The sequence below is a fragment of the Mytilus galloprovincialis genome, chromosome 7 (genome assembly GCF_965363235.1).
Source record: "Mytilus galloprovincialis chromosome 7, xbMytGall1.hap1.1, whole genome shotgun sequence".
In the NCBI taxonomy this organism is placed as follows: Eukaryota; Metazoa; Mollusca; class Bivalvia; order Mytilida; family Mytilidae; genus Mytilus; species Mytilus galloprovincialis.
In genome coordinates, this window is record NC_134844.1 from 11,998,479 (window position 1) to 12,020,042 (window position 21,564).

General features: G+C 34.7%; 1 protein-coding gene and 1 long non-coding RNA gene across 2 annotated transcripts in view; both read right to left on the reverse strand.

The window, feature by feature from the left end:
• The window catches only part of LOC143082322 (retinol dehydrogenase 14-like), a 60,300-nt gene that overhangs the window by 33,802 nt on the left and 4,934 nt on the right, over nucleotides 1-21,564 (reverse strand). The gene's annotated exons all lie outside the window — the stretch shown is intronic.
• On the reverse strand, nucleotides 1,826-21,060 carry LOC143082323 (uncharacterized). The gene is made up of 3 exons (XR_012980343.1): nucleotides 20,843-21,060; nucleotides 19,539-19,646; nucleotides 1,826-1,977 (listed from the first exon to the last, which is right to left on the reverse strand). It is a non-coding gene; the product is annotated as an uncharacterized LOC143082323 (long non-coding RNA).

The window sequence follows — 21,564 nt, forward strand, 5'->3', positions numbered from 1 at the left end:
GTTCTTTGTTGTGTTTTGCATTCTGTTGTTGGTTTTTTAATCTTTCTCTTTTTTTTTGCCGTGGTTTTGTCAGTTTATTATTGACTTATGTGTTTGAATAAGCCTTTAGTATCTTTCGCCTCTCTCTTCGGTCAATTTGATTATGTGGGACATACAGATTTAGACCCAAACTTGTCTCTGATTGTTTCGTGATTATTGCAGATGTAAATCATACTATAAAATTGAGTATGTAAATGGGGAATGTGTCAAGGAGACAACAACCCGACCATAGAGTAGACAACAGCCGAAGGCCACCGATAGATCTTCAATGTAGCGAGAAACTCCCGCACACGGAGGTGTCCGTCAGCTGGCCCCTAAACAAATATGTATACTAGTTCAGTGATAATGGACGTCATACTAAGCTCCGAATTATACACAAGAAACTAAAATTATAAATCATACAAGACTAACAAAGGTCAGAGGCTCCTAACTTGGGACAGGCGCAAAATTGCGGCGGGATTAAACATGTTTTTTGAGATCTCAACCCTCCCCTATACCTGTAGCCAATGTAGAAAAAACAAACGCGAAACAATACGCACAGTAAAACTCAGTTTAAGAGAAGTCCGAGTCCGATGTCAGAATATGAAACAAAAGAAAATAAACAAAATGACAATAATACATAAATAACAACAGACTACTAGCAGTTATTGACATGCCAGAACCAGACCTTAATTAAACTGATTGAAAGATTATGTCTTCATCATATGAATATCAGGCACAATCCCTCCTGTTAGGGGTTTAGTATTATACCGCCATGAAATATACAACCCTCTTATTTACAATATCATTTGATCAACACCTATTTACAAGGGTCTATTTGATATGATTTTTCTCATTGCTGAAGGCTGTATGGTTGCATATAACTGCTTACATCCACTTTATTTGAACTTCAGTGGATACATGTAGGCGTCTCATTGGCAATCATACCACATCTCCGTATTTTTACAGTATTGTATCAGTACTGTTACCTAATAACAGGACAAAACAAGACAGCAATTTGACAAAACTAAAGACATACATACTTGATTTTACTTCTCTAAAGATATAAACAAAATTTTCATAGTTCGTATCTGAACATGTACACAGCCATGGGAATTTTAAGGGACTATATTTCAGTGTGCATATATTTAGTAGCTAATCTGGCTACTTCCTGTTTATCAGACCGGTACCTTAGAAAAGAATTGTGACAATATATCCAATCTTTTCAAAAACCAAAGACTAACGTCACTAGGAGCAGCAGTTAGTTGTCATAAATACTCTAGATAGAAAGATAATCTGCCACTTTTATAAAAGGGACTACACATAGTTTTTGAAAGGGTATAATCGGTTTGTGCCGAAACTACTTTCTTTAGTCCAGAAACTCATTTGTGCTAAATGGTTATCTCCACCCACATTTAGGACTGGCAGTTATTTGTAGTTTTTATCAACAGCTTGCACTTTTTCTAAATTATATTTGCTTCTTTTAAGACTGACCAAAACTGTTTTTTTACCATTGTGGTTTGATTAAGGTAGTGTATATCAAACAGCTGTTGGAAATATTTTGGACAACCCTTTTATTTACAATATCATTTGATCAACACCTAGTGGTCTTTGGTGGTATCTCGCATAACATTAATAAGGTCTTTTTTAAAAGGCAACTTGAAATTATTGGTCCCATATTTATGTGCTATAGCAAATGTATGGGCTGCTGATCTGCAAGATTGCAATATATGATAGCAATATATTCTTATGTTTTCAATGACCCCTTATTTCTCACTCCACTTTATAAGATAGAAATAAATGTTATTCCATATTTTATTGGTTTTTTTAAGGTATCATAATTTAGACATAAAGACAAAACTAAGCACAGTGAAAAAAGTCTACTCTGTCCTGTAAAGTTTGAGATGTTTTTGTTGTTCAATCTTTATCACTTGTATGGAAACACTAAATCTTGATAACCTACAACAGAAATATTATCACTTTTATTTCAATTCAATTGTTGCAGTTATCATGCATGTAATAGAGAAAATGATAAATTAGACCAGATCTCCACATTGATAATATCAAAACTAGAGGCTTCAATGAGCCTGTGTCACTCACATGATACTTTTATTTACAATTGATGCATGATACAGAAATTGTCCATACCAACCGTCAGTGTTTACCATACAATACAGTACTTCTACACACTGTCTGTATACAGTATTTGTCGGATTTTGTCCATACCTATCGTCGATGTTTGACATAAAATACAATACTCCTATATACCGTATATCAACAGTATTTGTCTATACCTACCGTCGGTGGTTAACATACAATACAGTCCTCCTATACACCGTCTATCAACAGTATTTGTCTATACCTACCGTCAGTGGTTAACATACGATATAGTACTCCTTTGCACCATCCATCAACAGTATTTGTCTATAACTACCGTCGGTGGTTAACATGCAATAAAGTGCTCCTATATACCGTCTATCAACAGTATTTGTCTATACCTACCGTCGGTGGTTAACATACAATTTAGTGCTCCCATAAACCGTCTATCAACAGTATTTGTCTATACCTACTGTCGGTAGTTAACATACAATATAGTGCTCCTATATACCATCTATCAACAGTATATGTCTATACCTACCGTCGGTGGTTAACATACAATATAATGCTCCCATATACCGTCTATCAACAGTATTTGTCTATACCTATCGTCAGTGGTAAACATACAATATAGTGCTCCTTTATACCATCTATCAACAGTATATGTCTATACCTACCGTCGGTGGTTAACATACAATATAGTGCTCCCATATACCGTCTATCAACAGTATTTGTCTATACCTACCGTCGGTGGTTAACATACAATATAGTGCTCCTATATACCGTCTAGTAACAGTATGTGTCTATACCTACCGTCGGTGGTTAACATACAATATAGTGCTCCTATATACCGTCTATCAACAGTATTTGTCTATACCTACCGTCGGTAGTTAACATACAATATAGTGCTCCTATATACCATCTATCAACAGTATTTGTCTATACCTACTGTCGGTGGTTAACATACAATATAGTGCTCCTATATACCGTCTATCACCAGTATTTGTCTATACCTACTGTCGGTAGTTAACATACAATATAGTGCTCCTGTATACCGTCTATCAATAGTATTTGTCTAAACCTACCGTCGGTAGTTAACATACAATATAGTGCTCTTATATACCGTCTATCAACAGTATTTGAACATACCTACCGTTGGTGGTTAACATACAATATAGTGCTCCTATATACCGTCTATCAACAGTATATGAATATACCTACCGTTGGTGGTTAACATACAATATAGTGCTCCTATATACCGTCTATCAACAGTATTTGAATATACCTACCGTCGGTGGTTAACATACAATATAGTGCTCCCATATACCGTTGATGTCTATCAACAGTATTTGTCTATACCTACTGTCGGTAGTTAACATACAATATAGTGCTCCTGTATACCGTCTATCAATAGTATTTGTTTATACCTACCGTCGGTAGTTAACATACAATATAGTGCTCCCATATACCTTTGATGTCTATCAACAGTATTTGTCTATACCTACTGTCGGTAGTTAACATACAATATAGTGCTCCTGTATACCGTCTATCAATAGTATTTGTTTATACCTACCGTCGGTAGTTAACATACAATATAGTGCTCCTGTATACCGTCTATCAATAGTATTTGTCTATACCTACCGTCGGTAGTTAACATACAATATAGTGCTCCTGTATACCGTCTGTCAATAGTATTTGTCTATACCTACCGTCGGTAGTTAACATACAATATAGTGCTCCTATATACCGTCTATCAACAGTATTTGAACATACCTACCGTTGGTGGTTAAGATACAATATAGTGCTCCTATATACCGTCTATCAACAGTATTTGTCTATACCTACCGTCGGTGGTTAACATACAATATAGTGCTCCTATATACCGTCTATCGACAGTATTTGTCTCTACCTACCGTCGGTGGTTAACATACAATATAGTGCTCCCATATACCGTTGATGTCTATCAACAGTATTTCTCTATACCTACTGTCGGTAGTTAACATACAATATAGTGCTCCTATATACCGTCTATCACCAGTATTTGTCTATACCTACTGTCGGTAGTTAACATACAATATAGTGCTCCTGTATACCGTCTATCAATAGTATTTGTCTATACCTACCGTCGGTAGTTAACATACCATATAGTGCTCCTATATACCGTCTATCAACAGTATTTGAATATACCTACCGTTGGTGGTTAACATACAATATAGTGCTCCTATATACCGTATATCAACAGTATTTGAATATACCTACCGTTGGTGGTTAACATACAATATAGTGCTCCTATATACCGTCTATCGACAGTATTTGTCTCTACCTACCGTCGGTGGTTAACATACAATATAGTGCTCCCATATACCGTTGATGTCTATCAACAGTATTTGTCTATACCTACTGTCGGTAGTTAACATACAATATAGTGCTCCTGTATACCGTCTATCAATAGTATTTGTTTATACCTACCGTCGGTAGTTAACATACAATATAGTGCTCCTGTATACCGTCTATCAATAGTATTTGTCTATACCTACCGTCGGTAGTTAACATACAATATAGTGCTCCTGTATACCGTCTATCAATAGTATTTGTCTATACCTACCGTCGGTAGTTAACATACAATATAGTGCTCCTATATACCGTCTATCAACAGTATTTGAACATACCTACCGTTGGTGGTTAAGATACAATATAGTGCTCCTATATACCGTCTATCAACAGTATTTGTCTATACCTACCGTCGGAGGTTAACATACAATATAGTGCTCCCATATACCGTTGATGTCTATCAACAGTATTTGTCTATACCTACTGTCGGTAGTTAACATACAATATAGTGCTCCTATATACCATCTATCAACAGTATATGTCTATACCTACCGTCGGTGGTTAACATACAATATAGTGCTCCCATATACCGTCTATCAACAGTATTTGTCTATACCTACCGTCGGTGGTTAACATACAATATAGTGCTCCTATATACCGTCTAGTAACAGTATGTGTCTATACCTACCGTCGGTGGTTAACATACAATATAGTGCTCCTATATACCGTCTAGTAACAGTATGTGTCTATACCTACCGTCGGTGGTTAACATACAATATAGTGCTCCTATATACCGTCTATCAACAGTATTTGTCTATACCTACCGTCGCTAGTTAACATACAATATAGTGCTCCTATATACCATCTATCAACAGTATTTGAACATACCTACCGTTGGTGGTTAAGATACAATATAGTGCTCCTATATACCGTCTATCAACAGTATTTGTCTATACCTACCGTCGGTGGTTAACATACAATATAGTGCTCCTATATACCGTCTATCGACAGTATTTGTCTCTACCTACCGTCGGTGGTTAACATACAATATAGTGCTCCCATATACCGTTGATGTCTATCAACAGTATTTCTCTATACCTACTGTCGGTAGTTAACATACAATATAGTGCTCCTATATACCGTCTATCACCAGTATTTGTCTATACCTACTGTCGGTAGTTAACATACAATATAGTGCTCCTGTATACCGTCTATCAATAGTATTTGTCTATACCTACCGTCGGTAGTTAACATACCATATAGTGCTCCTATATACCGTCTATCAACAGTATTTGAATATACCTACCGTTGGTGGTTAACATACAATATAGTGCTCCTATATACCGTCTATCAACAGTATTTGAATATACCTACCGTTGGTGGTTAACATACAATATAGTGCTCCTATATACCGTCTATCGACAGTATTTGTCTCTACCTACCGTCGGTGGTTAACATACAATATAGTGCTCCCATATACCGTTGATGTCTATCAACAGTATTTGTCTATACCTACTGTCGGTAGTTAACATACAATATAGTGCTCCTGTATACCGTCTATCAATAGTATTTGTTGATACCTACCGTTGGTAGTTAACATACAATATAGTGCTCCTGTATACCGTCTATCAATAGTATTTGTCTATACCTACCGTCGGTAGTTAACATACAATACAGTGCTCCTGTATACCGTCTATCAATAGTATTTGTCTATACCTACCGTCGGTAGTTAACATACAATATAGTGCTCCTATATACCGTCTATCAACAGTATTTGAACATACCTACCGTTGGTGGTTAAGATACAATATAGTGCTCCTATATACCGTCTATCAACAGTATTTGTCTATACCTACCGTCGGAGGTTAACATACAATATAGTGCTCCCATATACCGTTGATGTCTATCAACAGTATTTGTCTATACCTACTGTCGGTAGTTAACATACAATATAGTGCTCCTATATACCATCTATCAACAGTATATGTCTATACCTACCGTCGGTGGTTAACATACAATATAGTGCTCCCATATACCGTCTATCAACAGTATTTGTCTATACCTACCGTCGGTGGTTAACATACAATATAGTGCTCCTATATACCGTCTAGTACCAGTATGTGTCTATACCTACCGTCGGTGGTTAACATACAATATAGTGCTCCTATATACCGTCTAGTAACAGTATGTGTCTATACCTACCGTCGGTGGTTAACATACAATATAGTGCTCCTATATACCGTCTATCAACAGTATTTGTCTATACCTACCGTCGGTAGTTAACATACAATATAGTGCTCCTATATACCATCTATCAACAGTATTTGTCTATACCCACTGTCGGTGGTTAACATACAATATAGTGCTCCTATATACCGTCTATCACCAGTATTTGTCTATACCTACTGTCGGTAGTTAACATACAATATAGTGCTCCTATAGACCATCTATCAACAGTATTTGTCTATACCTACCGTCGGTGGTTAACATACAATATAGTGCTCCTATATACCGTCTATCAACAGTATGTGTCTATACCTACTGTCGGTAGTTAACATACAATATAGTGTTCTTATATACTGTCTATCAACAGTATTTATCTATACCTACCGTCGGTAGTTAACATACAATATAGTGCTCCTATATACCATCTATCAACAGTATTTGTCTATACCTACCGTCGGTGGTTAACATACAATACAGTGCTCCTATATACCGTCTATCAACAGTATTTGTCTATACCTACTGTCGGTAGTTAACATACAATATAGTGCTCCTATATACCGTTTATCAACAGTATTTGTCTATACCTACTGTCGGTAGATAACATACAATATAGTGCTCCTATATACCGTTTATCAACAGTATTTGTCTATACCTACCGTCGCTGGTTAACATACAATATAGTGCTCTTTGATACCGTCTATCAACAGTATCTGTCTATACCTACTGTCGGTAGTTGCTCCTATATACCGTCTATCACCAGTATTTGTCTATACCTACCGTCGGTAGTTAACATACAATATAGTGCTCCTATATACCGTCTATCAATAGTATTTGTCTATACCTACCGTCGGTAGTTAACATACAATATAGTGCTCCTATATACCGTCTATCAACAGTATTTGAATATACCTACCGTTGGTGGTTAACATACAATATAGTGCTCCTATATACCGTCTATCAACAGTATTTGTCTATACCTACCGTCGGTGGTTAACATACAATATAGTGCTCCCATATACCGTTGATGTCTATCAACAGTATTAGTCTATACCTACTGTCGGTAGTTAACATACAATATAGTGCTCCTATATACCATCTATCAACAGTATATGTCTATACCTACCGTCGATGGTTAACATACAATATAGTGCTCCCATATACCGTTGATGTCTATCAACAGTATTTGTCTATACCTACCGTCGGTGGTTAACATACAATACAGTGCTCCTATATACCGTCTATCAACAGTATTTGTCTATACCTACTGTCGGTAGTTAACATACAATATAGTGCTCCTATATACCGTTTATCAACAGTATTTGTCTATACCTACTGTCGGTAGATAACATACAATATAGTGCTCCTATATACCGTTTATCAACAGTATTTGTCTATACCTACCGTCGCTGGTTAACATACAATATAGTGCTCTTTGATACCGTCTATCAACAGTATCTGTCTATACCTACTGTCGGTAGTTGCTCCTATATACCGTCTATCACCAGTATTTGTCTATACCTACCGTCGGTAGTTAACATACAATATAGTGCTCCTATATACCGTCTATCAATAGTATTTGTCTATACCTACCGTCGGTAGTTAACATACAATATAGTGCTCCTATATACCGTCTATCAACAGTATTTGAATATACCTACCGTTGGTGGTTAACATACAATATAGTGCTCCTATATACCGTCTATCAACAGTATTTGTCTATACCTACCGTCGGTGGTTAACATACAATATAGTGCTCCCATATACCGTTGATGTCTATCAACAGTATTAGTCTATACCTACTGTCGGTAGTTAACATACAATATAGTGCTCCTATATACCATCTATCAACAGTATATGTCTATACCTACCGTCGATGGTTAACATACAATATAGTGCTCCCATATACCGTTGATGTCTATCAACAGTATTTGTCTATACCTACTGTCGGTAGTTAACATACAATATAGTGCTCCTGTATACCGTCTATCAATAGTATTTGTTTATACCTACCGTCGGTAGTTAACATACAATATAGTGCTCCTGTATACCGTCTATCAATAGTATTTGTCTATACCTACCGTCGGTAGTTAACATACAATATAGTGCTCCTGTATACCGTCTATCAATAGTATTTGTCTATACCTACCGTCGGTAGTTAACATACAATATAGTGCTCCTATATACCGTCTATCAACAGTATTTGAACATACCTACCGTTGGTGGTTAACATACAATATAGTGCTCCTATATACCGTCTATCAACAGTATTTGTCTATACCTACCGTCGGTGGTTAACATACAATATAGTGCTCCCATATACCGTTGATGTCTATCAACAGTATTTGTCTATACCTACTGTCGGTAGTTAACATACAATATAGTGCTCCTATATACCATCTATCAACAGTATATGTCTATACCTACCGTCGGTGGTTAACATACAATATAGTGCTCCCATATACCGTCTATCAACAGTATTTGTCTATACCTACCGTCGGTGGTTAACATACAATATAGTGCTCCTATATACCGTCTAGTAGCAGTATGTGTCTATACCTACCGTCGGTGGTTAACATACAATATAGTGCTCCTATATACCGTCTATCAACAGTATTTGTCTATACCTACCGTCGGTAGTTAACATACAATATAGTGCTCCTATATACCATCTATCAACAGTATTTGTCTATACCTACTGTCGGTGGTTAACATACAATATAGTGCTCCTATATACCGTCTATCACCAGTATTTGTCTATACCTACTGTCGGTAGTTAACATACAATATAGTGCTCCTATATACCATCTATCAACAGTATTTGTCTATACCCACTGTCGGTGGTTAACATACAATATAGTGCTCCTATATACCGTCTATCACCAGTATTTGTCTATACCTACTGTCGGTAGTTAACATACAATATAGTGCTCCTATAGACCATCTATCAACAGTATTTGTCTATACCTACCGTCGGTGGTTAACATACAATATAGTGCTCCTATATACCGTCTATCAACAGTATGTGTCTATACCTACTGTCGGTAGTTAACATACAATATAGTGTTCCTATATACTGTCTATCAACAGTATTTATCTATACCTACCGTCGGTAGTTAACATACAATATAGTGCTCCTATATACCATCTATCAACAGTATTTGTCTATACCTACCGTCGGTGGTTAACATACAATACAGTGCTCCTATATACCGTCTATCAACAGTATTTGTCTATACCTACTGTCGGTAGTTAACATACAATATAGTGCTCCTATATACCGTTTATCAACAGTATTTGTCTATACCTACTGTCGGTAGATAACATACAATATAGTGCTCCTATATACCGTTTATCAACAGTATTTGTCTATACCTACCGTCGCTGGTTAACATACAATATAGTGCTCTTTGATACCGTCTATCAACAGTATCTGTCTATACCTACTGTCGGTAGTTGCTCCTATATACCGTCTATCACCAGTATTTGTCTATACCTACCGTCGGTAGTTAACATACAATATAGTGCTCCTATATACCGTCTATCAATAGTATTTGTCTATACCTACCGTCGGTAGTTAACATACAATATAGTGCTCCTATATACCGTCTATCAACAGTATTTGAATATACCTACCGTTGGTGGTTAACATACAATATAGTGCTCCTATATACCGTCTATCAACAGTATTTGTCTATACCTACCGTCGGTGGTTAACATACAATATAGTGCTCCCATATACCGTTGATGTCTATCAACAGTATTAGTCTATACCTACTGTCGGTAGTTAACATACAATATAGTGCTCCTATATACCATCTATCAACAGTATATGTCTATACCTTCCGTCGATGGTTAACATACAATATAGTGCTCCCATATACCGTTGATGTCTATCAACAGTATTTGTCTATACCTACTGTCGGTAGTTAACATACAATATAGTGCTCCTGTATACCGTCTATCAATAGTATTTGTTTATACCTACCGTCGGTAGTTAACATACAATATAGTGCTCCTGTATACCGTCTATCAATAGTATTTGTCTATACCTACCGTCGGTAGTTAACATACAATATAGTGCTCCTGTATACCGTCTATCAATAGTATTTGTCTATACCTACCGTCGGTAGTTAACATACAATATAGTGCTCCTATATACCGTCTATCAACAGTATTTGAACATACCTACCGTTGGTGGTTAACATACAATATAGTGCTCCTATATACCGTCTATCAACAGTATTTGTCTATACCTACCGTCGGTGGTTAACATACAATATAGTGCTCCCATATACCGTTGATGTCTATCAACAGTATTTGTCTATACCTACTGTCGGTAGTTAACATACAATATAGTGCTCCTATATACCATCTATCAACAGTATATGTCTATACCTACCGTCGGTGGTTAACATACAATATAGTGCTCCCATATACCGTCTATCAACAGTATTTGTCTATACCTACCGTCGGTGGTTAACATACAATATAGTGCTCCTATATACCGTCTAGTAGCAGTATGTGTCTATACCTACCGTCGGTGGTTAACATACAATATAGTGCTCCTATATACCGTCTATCAACAGTATTTGTCTATACCTACCGTCGGTAGTTAACATACAATATAGTGCTCCTATATACCATCTATCAACAGTATTTGTCTATACCTACTGTCGGTGGTTAACATACAATATAGTGCTCCTATATACCGTCTATCACCAGTATTTGTCTATACCTACTGTCGGTAGTTAACATACAATATAGGGCTCCTATAGACCATCTATCAACAGTATATGTCTATACCTACCGTCGGTGGTTAACATACAATATAGTGCTCCTATATACCGTCTATCAACAGTATGTGTCTATACCTACTGTCGGTAGTTAACATACAATATAGTGCTCCTATATACTGTCTATCAACAGTATTTATCTATACCTACCGTCGGTAGTTAACATACAATATAGTGCTCCTATATACCATCTATCAACAGTATTTGTCTATACCTACCGTCGGTGGTTAACATACAATACAGTGCTCCTATATACCGTCTATCAACAGTATTTGTCTATACCTACTGTCGGTAGTTAACATACAATATAGTGCTCCTATATACCGTTGATCAACAGTATTTGTCTATACCTACTGTCGGTAGATAACATACAATATAGTGCTCCTATATACCGTTTATCAACAGTATTTGTCTATACCTACCGTCGCTGGTTAACATACAATATAGTGCTCTTTGATACCGTCTATCAACAGTATCTGTCTATACCTACTGTCGGTAGTTGCTCCTATATACCGTCTATCACCAGTATTTGTCTATACCTACCGTCGGTAGTTAACATACAATATAGTGCTCCTATATACCGTCTATCAATAGTATTTGTCTATACCTACCGTCGGTAGTTAACATACAATATAGTGCTCCTATATACCGTCTATCAACAGTATTTGAATATACCTACCGTTGGTGGTTAACATACAATATAGTGCTCCTATATACCGTCTATCAACAGTATTTGTCTATACCTACCGTCGGTGGTTAACATACAATATAGTGCTCCCATATACCGTTGATGTCTATCAACAGTATTAGTCTATACCTACTGTCGGTAGTTAACATACAATATAGTGCTCCTATATACCATCTATCAACAGTATATGTCTATACCTACCGTCGGTGGTTAACATACAATATAGTGCTCCCATATACCGTCTATCAACAGTATTTGTCTATACCTACTGTTGGTGGTTAACATACAATATAGTGCTCCTATATACCGTCTAGTAACAGTATGTGTCTATACCTACTATCGGTAGTTAACATACAATATAGTGCTCCTATATACCGTCTATCAACAGTATTTGTCTACCTACCGTCGGTGGTTAACATACAATATAGTGCTCCTATATACCATCTATCAACAGTATTTGTCTATACCTACTGTCGGTGGTTAACATACAATATAGTGCTCCTATATACCATCTATCAACAGTATTTGTCTATACCTACCGTCGGTAGTTTACATACAATATAGTGCTCCTATATACCATCTATCAACAGTATTTGTCTATGGTTAACATACAATATAGTGCTCCTATATACCGTCTATCAGCAGTATCTGTCTATACCTACTGTCTGTAGTTAACATACAATATAGTGCTCCTATATACCGTCTATCAGCAGTATTTGTCTATACCTACTGTCGGTAGTTAACATACAATATAGTGCTGCTATATACCGTCTATCAACAGTATATGTCTATACCTACCGTCGGTGGTTAACATACAATATAGTGCTCCTATATACCGTCTATCAACAGTATTTGTTTATACCTACCGTCGGTGGTTAACATACAATATAGTGCTCCTATATACCGTCTATCACCAGTATTTGACTATACCTACCGTCGGTGGTTAATATAAGATATAGTGGTCCTATATACCGTCTATCAACAGTATTTGGCTATACCTACTATCAGTGGTTAACATAGAATATAGTGCTCCTATATACTGTCTTTCACCAGTATTTGTCTATACCTACCGTCGGTGGTTAACATGGAATATAGTGCTCCTATATACCGTCTATCAACAGTATTTGTTTATACCTACTGTCGGAGGTTAACATAGAATATAGTGCTCCTATATACCAAGAGGGATAACGGATCTGCATCTAGAATTTTTGTTTGTGATTAGAAAGAAAATGAAGTGTTGTTACTCTCTCAACAAAAATATGGATTTCGGTTAGTTATACAGGAGATTTTGGAGTAAGATTTCAACAACTGTAAATATTATACTTTTTGAACTTATTGTCTAAATTTCGGAGATCTTGAACCCATATTAGAAGTTTTTGATAACAACGAAACTATTATTTTCACTGAGACCTGTCCTGTATACCCTGGGGGATAAACAGTGTATGTATTGAAAACTGTTCATTAAACATTGAATGAAAGTGGACTTTGGACTATAGTAAAATCAGCTGTTTTATAGTAAATTTGACCTATTCACCTATAAGAACAACCAATCATATCAAAAAGAATGTCGATGAGCGATACGTCGAGGTTGATTAAAGAGAGCCGAAGAATAGTTGACGCTTCCAATGATGTCAATCTGAACTCCGGCACATTGCTTAACATGATTTTGGAAATAGTTACGGGTATCGACTCCACAATGAGACGAATGGAAACAAGTATGGAGAAGCGCCTTGATGTTTTGAAACAAGATTTCTTAACGGTGTCAGCTAGGGTTAGAACATTAGAAGACCAGGCGAGCGATTTCAACAAAAAGCTGTCAGACTGCGAGACTAGCTGCCAAGGTGTTAGCAATCTTTTCGATCAGGTATCTGGACAAGTAAAAACTAACAGACGTAATATAAACAATCATGATACGAGAATTAAGAAACTTGAAGACAACACCATCGTCCGACCGGGTGTTCCATCAGTCATCAATTCAAAGGAAATTGAGTCCTTAAAGACAGCCATTCTTGACTAGCAATGCAGGTCAATGAAAAACAATCTGATCTTTACGGGATTGCATAGAGTTCCGGGTGAAGATACGGAAGAGCTTTTGCGATCTTTTCTATACGATCAGCTGAGGATCGACTACAGGATCGAATTCGGCAATGTCCATCGATTCCGAACAAAGGGGGACAACAGAAGAGCACCGATAGTTGCAAGATTCCTATATCACCGTGATCTTGAATATGTTTTAGCAAATGCTACCAGACTAAAAGGTAGACCATACGGAATACGGGAGCAATTTCCTCATGAAATTGAACAAAGGCGGAAGGAACTGTATCCGGTGTTAAAACAGGCCAAACAGCAAAATAGACAAGCCTCTCTTGTGCGTGATAGGCTATACATAGACAACCAGCTCTACATTCCTAACACGGTACTAGAGGACACTAGAACGGAGCATACCGGCTCTTCATCAACAAACCATGACACGAGCCCAAAAGGGTCTTATTCTAGTGATACCCCTCCTAGCAAAAGACAGCGACAGGGACCGTCCCCTGGACCACCGCACACAGATGATTCACCAAATTCTGGCAGATAGGGGAATGGTGCAAGAGGACAACCTCAAAAGAAATCGAAAAATTATAAAACTGTGAATAAGAAATATACAATTAACAATGATAGTTTAAATATTTGTTTCTTAAATGTTTGTGGACTTAAGAAAAGACTATTGTCTCCTGATTTCATTGAAATTTTGCTTGAACATGATATCTGTATTTTTGTTGAAACGATGTTAACTGATTTAGATAATTTAAACTTACCAGACGATTATATTTATGTCACAAAAAATAGAAAAAAATTTAAAAAATCATCAGGTGGAATAGTTGTTATTTATAGAAAGAGTTTAGAAAAAGAATTGAATTTCTATAATACTGAGAGTCAATTTGTTTTATGGTTTAAACTTTCGAAATCAATTTTGTCACTTAATTCAGATGTAATTTTTGGTTGTGTTTATGTACCACCTGAAAATTCTAAGTATTCTACTATAGAAGCTTTTGAAGAATTGGAAAATGAATTGAATATCCTTACAAACACTGAAAATTGTTATATTGCCCTAGTTGGCGATTTTAACTCAAAAACTGGGTCTTTACCCGATTATATTATACCTGATGAGTCAATTGTTAGTATGTTTGATTTAGATTGTGATGCTGATATATTAGATTATTTGTATGATTATGAGAATCTGACTCGAAACAAAATCACTTTACAAAGAGTGTCTCAGTGTACATGTAGACCTAATAAGTATGGTCATAGACTGTTAGAGTTGTGCAGAAAAAATAATTTATATATTGCAAATTCAAGAGTTGGATCAGATAAAGATATTGGGGAGAAAACATGTAACGATTCAAGTGTTGTTGATTATTTAATTATTTCATCAATGCTCTTCCCTTTGATTGTTCATTTTGAAATTGCTGACTTTATACCGTTATATTCTGATTGTCATTCTTTTATAAATTTTAGACTTCAGGCCACATTTAGTAAATCAGATTCAATTGTTATCAACAATAGAAATGATAAAACTTTTGTCAGGTGGAAGAGTGAACAGAAATCTGAATACGTTGATCGAATTCACAATGATTCCGAAGGTATTTTGACCACTGTTATGAATAAACTGGACAAATTGTCCGTAAATAATGATGCAACTCAAAATGATATAAACAATATAGTTTTAGATATCAGCAAAAATTTTAAAGATGCGGCAGCAGAAACGTTTGGGAAAGTAAATAAACATAAACATTTTTACAAACATGAAAATTCAAAACCTTGGTTTAATAGAAAATGCTCGATGAGTAGAAAAAAATTTCATAAAGCTCGAAAGAGATATAGTTTTTTGAAAAATGCTGAAAACAGAAGTAAAATGAGACAAGCTAGTAAAGAACATAAAATAACATTAAATAAATCTTTTGCAAACTATCAACAGAGAGCTGCTGATGAGTTGCGTAACATTTCTAAAAAGGATACAAAAGCTCTATGGAAAATCCTTAATAATCTAAATGATAGTAAAAAAAAAGATAACAATGACGATATATCTCTAAAAGCATTGTATGATCATTTTAAAATACTAAATGAAACTGTTGAGACAGAAAATGATTTCGAACAAGATTTGGAATTTGATACTCTACCAGACGATGTTGAGTTATTTTTAAACAGTCCAGTAACAGAAGATGAAATTAAAAAAGTTGTTTCAAACTTAAAAAATGGCAAAGCTTCAGGTAGTGATGAAATTTTAAATGAGTATATAAAGAATACAATTGACGATTTAATGCCAATTTATGTTAAGCTATTCAATTTGATTTTAGATACTGGAATTGTTCCTGACAGTTGGTCTAATGGAATCATGATTACTATATTTAAAAATAAAGGATCAAGATCTGATCCCGAAATGTACAGAGGAATCACTTTGAATTCATGCTTTAGTAAAACTTTTTCTGCCATGTTGAATTACAGGTTAAATAATTATGCAGATCACGTAGACCTGATTTCAAAGGCACAAGCAGGTTTTCGTAGAGGATTCTCTACTGTTGACAATATATTTGTATTGTATTCTTTAATTACTATATATTTTTCATTTGGTAAGAAGCTATTTTGCACATTTATAGACTTTAAGAGCGCTTTTGACACTGTATGGAGGTCAGGATTGTGGCAAAAAATGCAAAAATCAAACATTAAAGGTAAACTATTTAATGTGATCTATAATATGTATCAAAATATAAAAACATGTGTCAAGAAAGGAAATGAATTTTCCGAATTTTTTATATCTCATACAGGAGTAAAACAAGGTGAAAATCTATCACCTTTTTTATTTTCTTTGTTTCTAAATGATTTAGAAAATTATTTTGTGGAAAATAATATAGAAAGTCTAAATAATATTTCAAAGCTGTGCTTGGAATCATTAGAAATGTATGTTAAATTGTTTATTATACTGTACGCAGATGATACTGCGCTATTGTCTGAAAGTGCAGAAGGATTACAAAAAAACCTTGTATGTTTTGAAGAATATTGTAAAAAATGGAAGCTTAAGATTAACACAAGCAAAACCAAAGTAGTGATTTTTAGTAAAAGGAAAGTAAAAAGAAATCAGAATTTTATGATATATGGTGAAAAAATTGAAATAGTTGATTCCTACTGCTACCTTGGTGTACTTTTCAATTACAACGGTAGCTTTTGTACAGCACGAAAAAAACTTCTTGTTCAAGCACAGAAGTCTTTGTATGCTCTATACCGAAAAATTAAAAATATATGTATTCCCGTCGATTTGCAGCTAAAACTTTTTGACTCATTGGTTAGTCCTGTTTTATTATATGCTTCAGAGGTATGGGGATTTGAAAATAAAGAAAGCATTGAGAAAATACACCTTCAATTTTGCAAAAACATTTTGAAATTAAGAAGCAGTACACCAAATTATATGGTGTATGGGGAACTTGGAAGATTCCCTTTGGAAACCATTATTAAACGTAAAATGGTGTTGTTTTGGAATAACTTGTTATCGGAAAATAACAAGTTATCTTCCATTATGTATAAATTAATGCTCAAATTACATTTTCAAAACCCCACAAAATTTAAATGGATTACGTACGTTAAATCCATATTTGACGAAAATGGAATTAGTTTTATTTGGCAAAATCAACTTCCATTGGATAATCTGGGATTAAAGAACATTATTTCACAAAAACTGAATGATCAATTCATCCAACATTGGTTTTCACAAATGAATAACTCTTCAAGAGGTGCATTTTATTCATTTTATAAAGAGGAATTTCGTTTGGAAACCTATTTGATAAAGTTGAAGCTGTGTGACAGGATTTATATGGCAAAACTCAGATGTTCAAATTTAAAAATTCCTGTAGAAACGGGAAGATGGTCCGGAATTCCAAAAAATGCACGAATTTGTCATCTTTGTGGAAATGGAATAGGGGATGAATTTCATTATCTTTTTAAGTGTCAAAAACAGGAAATAAAACTGCTTAGAAATAAATATATTCCACAATATTATACTGCAAATCCAACGGAGTACAAATTGAAACATCTTTTAACATTTTGTCATGTAGAACTTTACAAAAACTTAGCAATATTTTTAAAAATTCTTACACGATACTTGTGATTTATGTTGGTTTTTAGTTGAAAGTTATGGTAGTTTGTAAATTGACATTTGCTATATTTTCTCATGTATGTAGCATTATTATGTTTAGTGTGAATGTATTGAGTATAAACATGTGTATACGTGTATATATGATGTCCTCTTGTACACCTATGTGTCTGAGGTTTATTAATAAAGTATTGTCTATTGTCAGAATTTATCATGCTGCCTTTTTTTTTGGATTTTTAAAATTCTTGTTATCCCTCAATTTTTACATTCATCCCAAATAATACAACAGTAGTCAATTAGGGGCAGAACACCCATTGTATTATGTTTTCTTGCAGTTATATAAAAAAAAATGTATTTAAGAAAGATGGTATATTCTGGATGATATATTAGCACAACCTTGGTCAATTTGATTTCTCCAGTTACTTAGTGGGCTGTCAATTTTGAAACTAATATTTTTTCACATGAAGAATTTTGTAATACTTTAATTTATTATCAAGTTTGGTTGAAAAGTCTGAATAGTTTCTGCTTTGTTCCAGTAATCAAACATTTTGTTTCATTTGCATCTATGAACATGTTATTCATTTTACACCACTCTTCAACCCTGTATAAATCTTCTTGAACACCATCATTTATATTTTCTAGATGTTTCCCCCTGATTTATGAATAGTGGTGTCATCAGCATATACAACGATATAGGTCTGTTTCACAATTTTTAATGCATAACGAATGTCATTTATAAATAGCACAAACAATAGAGGACAAGGTATAGAACATTGGGGAACACCAAATTTTACATGTTGTTGTTCAGAGTTAACATTACAAATGTATACCTTTTGTTATTCAGGTACGACTTAAAAAAAACTAACAGTAGTCTCACTAAATCCATACATGTCGAGCTTTAAACAAAGAAAGTCATATTCTACCAAATCAAAAGCTTTTTTTTAAATCTTAATAAAATTGCTAGGTTTAAATTACCATCTTTCATTTCTTGCAACCATGTGTCAATGATATTAAATAAATGTCAAGCTCAATCCAGTATATATTCCAAGTTATGGACAAATGATAATGCTATTAAAAATACCAAATCATAACCAGTGCTTTTCTCTTTTTCTATTTACAGTATATGACTAGGTAATAATGATTACTTTTTTCAACTATTTTCATTCTTTTTTGTTTCCTCTGCTTTTGTATCAAGGGCATAATTGTTTATGGCAAACTAAGCATCTGCATAATCAAACTATTCCTAACTATACTCTACCTCAAATTCTGGAAACTGCAGAATTTTTGTCATAGCAGTCTTATGGTAGCTGAACTATTTCTATTTTTTGTAAATCTGGATTAATAAGTCTTTTGTCACATTCTGGGGCTATAGAAAAAAAACATTACAGAATTATCAAAATTATGTGTGTATAATGTTTGTGTACAGTCATTCAACTAAAAAAGGACAAAAATTATTTTTTTGTGTATAAATAAATAATTGTGATTTTAATGTCTTAATATTATAAAAAAAACTTCAAAAGATTAAATTTAAATTATAATCTAAACATGAAAGAGCACATATAAATCAACCTTTTACTCAGATCTATATCTAAAACCAGTTATAACTAGCTATAATATCTTTGACTTCACAAATATCATCATCTAATTTTACAAATCAGTATTTATTTGGTGGCACTTCCTGCACACTAAGTATGCCTTAGGTTTAATTTTGATGCAATCACATTTCAGAAGGTACATGTCTTGAACTGTTTTAATGAATAAATTACAGTTTTAAACTCAGTTTAGGCTGACCTGAGGTCAATAGTCTTAAACAATGTCATCAAACTGTAATATATTGATATTGTGACATTTATGGGAAAGAGCATATGAGTTAGTCATATTGGTCAATACAATGGAAAGTTTATAGCTGAGACTACTATAACACTATGTGTTATACTAGTAGTCTCAGTTTATAGCTGAGACTACTATAACACTATGTGTTATACTAGTAGTCTCAGTTTATAGCTGAGACTACTATAACACTATGTGTTATACTAGTAGTCTCAGTTTATAACTATGTTAATGTTAATTATATACATGACATAATAATTAAATCAATTAAAAAACTATTCCAAAGATTTCTCTCAAATCATGTTTACATTTTTTTAGAGAAGAGTCTGTCTGAAATATATTCAGGGGTAGTCCAAATAATTATGACTTCTTAAAAAACTATATTATGGGGAAAAAGGGGGGGGGGGTCTATTATGTTTTTTTCATACAGGAGGAAGACGTCAAAGCAAAAAAAAACCCAACAAAACAAAATAAAATAATAGCCTGTCAAGACGTCCTTATATCATAATAATTTGGTCTAATTTTGGGATAATACATTTAACTTCCTTTGATGTCGGGGAGGGGATAAGTTTTGACGATTAATTATTCTTGAAACTAACAATAATTATTTCTTATTGTTACTTTGTTAAGCGAGCGCGATGTGTGGTTCTCGAGTTATTTAAAAAAAAAAGGGGGGGTTGTTACTTTATCAAATTTACCCAGTTTGGAGACAAGAAATATTTAAAATCTAACCATAAACTCCAATGTTCCTGCTTTTTTTTTAGCAGAACAAACACGATGGCATTCTCGTCTCTGTTATAATCAATAGTTAACTCATTTCTTCTTCCAGGTTACTTCTTAATCAATTATGATTATCAGCTGTCTGTTTATGTTAAACTGGTCCGTAATTCCATCGTAGTGTACCGATAAGTGAACACAACAGGGATCCAGTTTATTAAACGTCTGTAAACCGAGGTGGTATATAATATGCAAGGTTCCTGAGTCAGTAACCGTAACTATCACCGTGCTTTGTGCGCATGCGCAATAAACACCAACAACAAGGATAAAACAAAGTACACAGTTCCGTAATTTCGTATATTTTTCTTATCTTCATACTAAAGAGCTCCAAAAGTAGGCGTGCTTAGGTGCACTGGGCGGGTCTAAAAACCGACTCTCGGTGGTTAACGTCTCTCGATGGTTAACTTTAAGTGCCTACCGAACCGGACTACAACAAATCAACTACATGTACTTTTATAGGCAAATGTACATTAATTTTGTAAGTGTATGAGGACACATGCAGGACCCGCTACGTTTGTTTACAGTTGTCCTTAACCAGGAACATGTTCAATGGATGTCGTGTGTTGATGTGGTTCATAAGTGGTTCGTGTTTCAAGGCTCCGTGTTGAAGGCCGTACTTGTTCATATAGTGGTTTACTTTTTACAAACTATGACTTGGAAGTAGATTTGTCTCATTG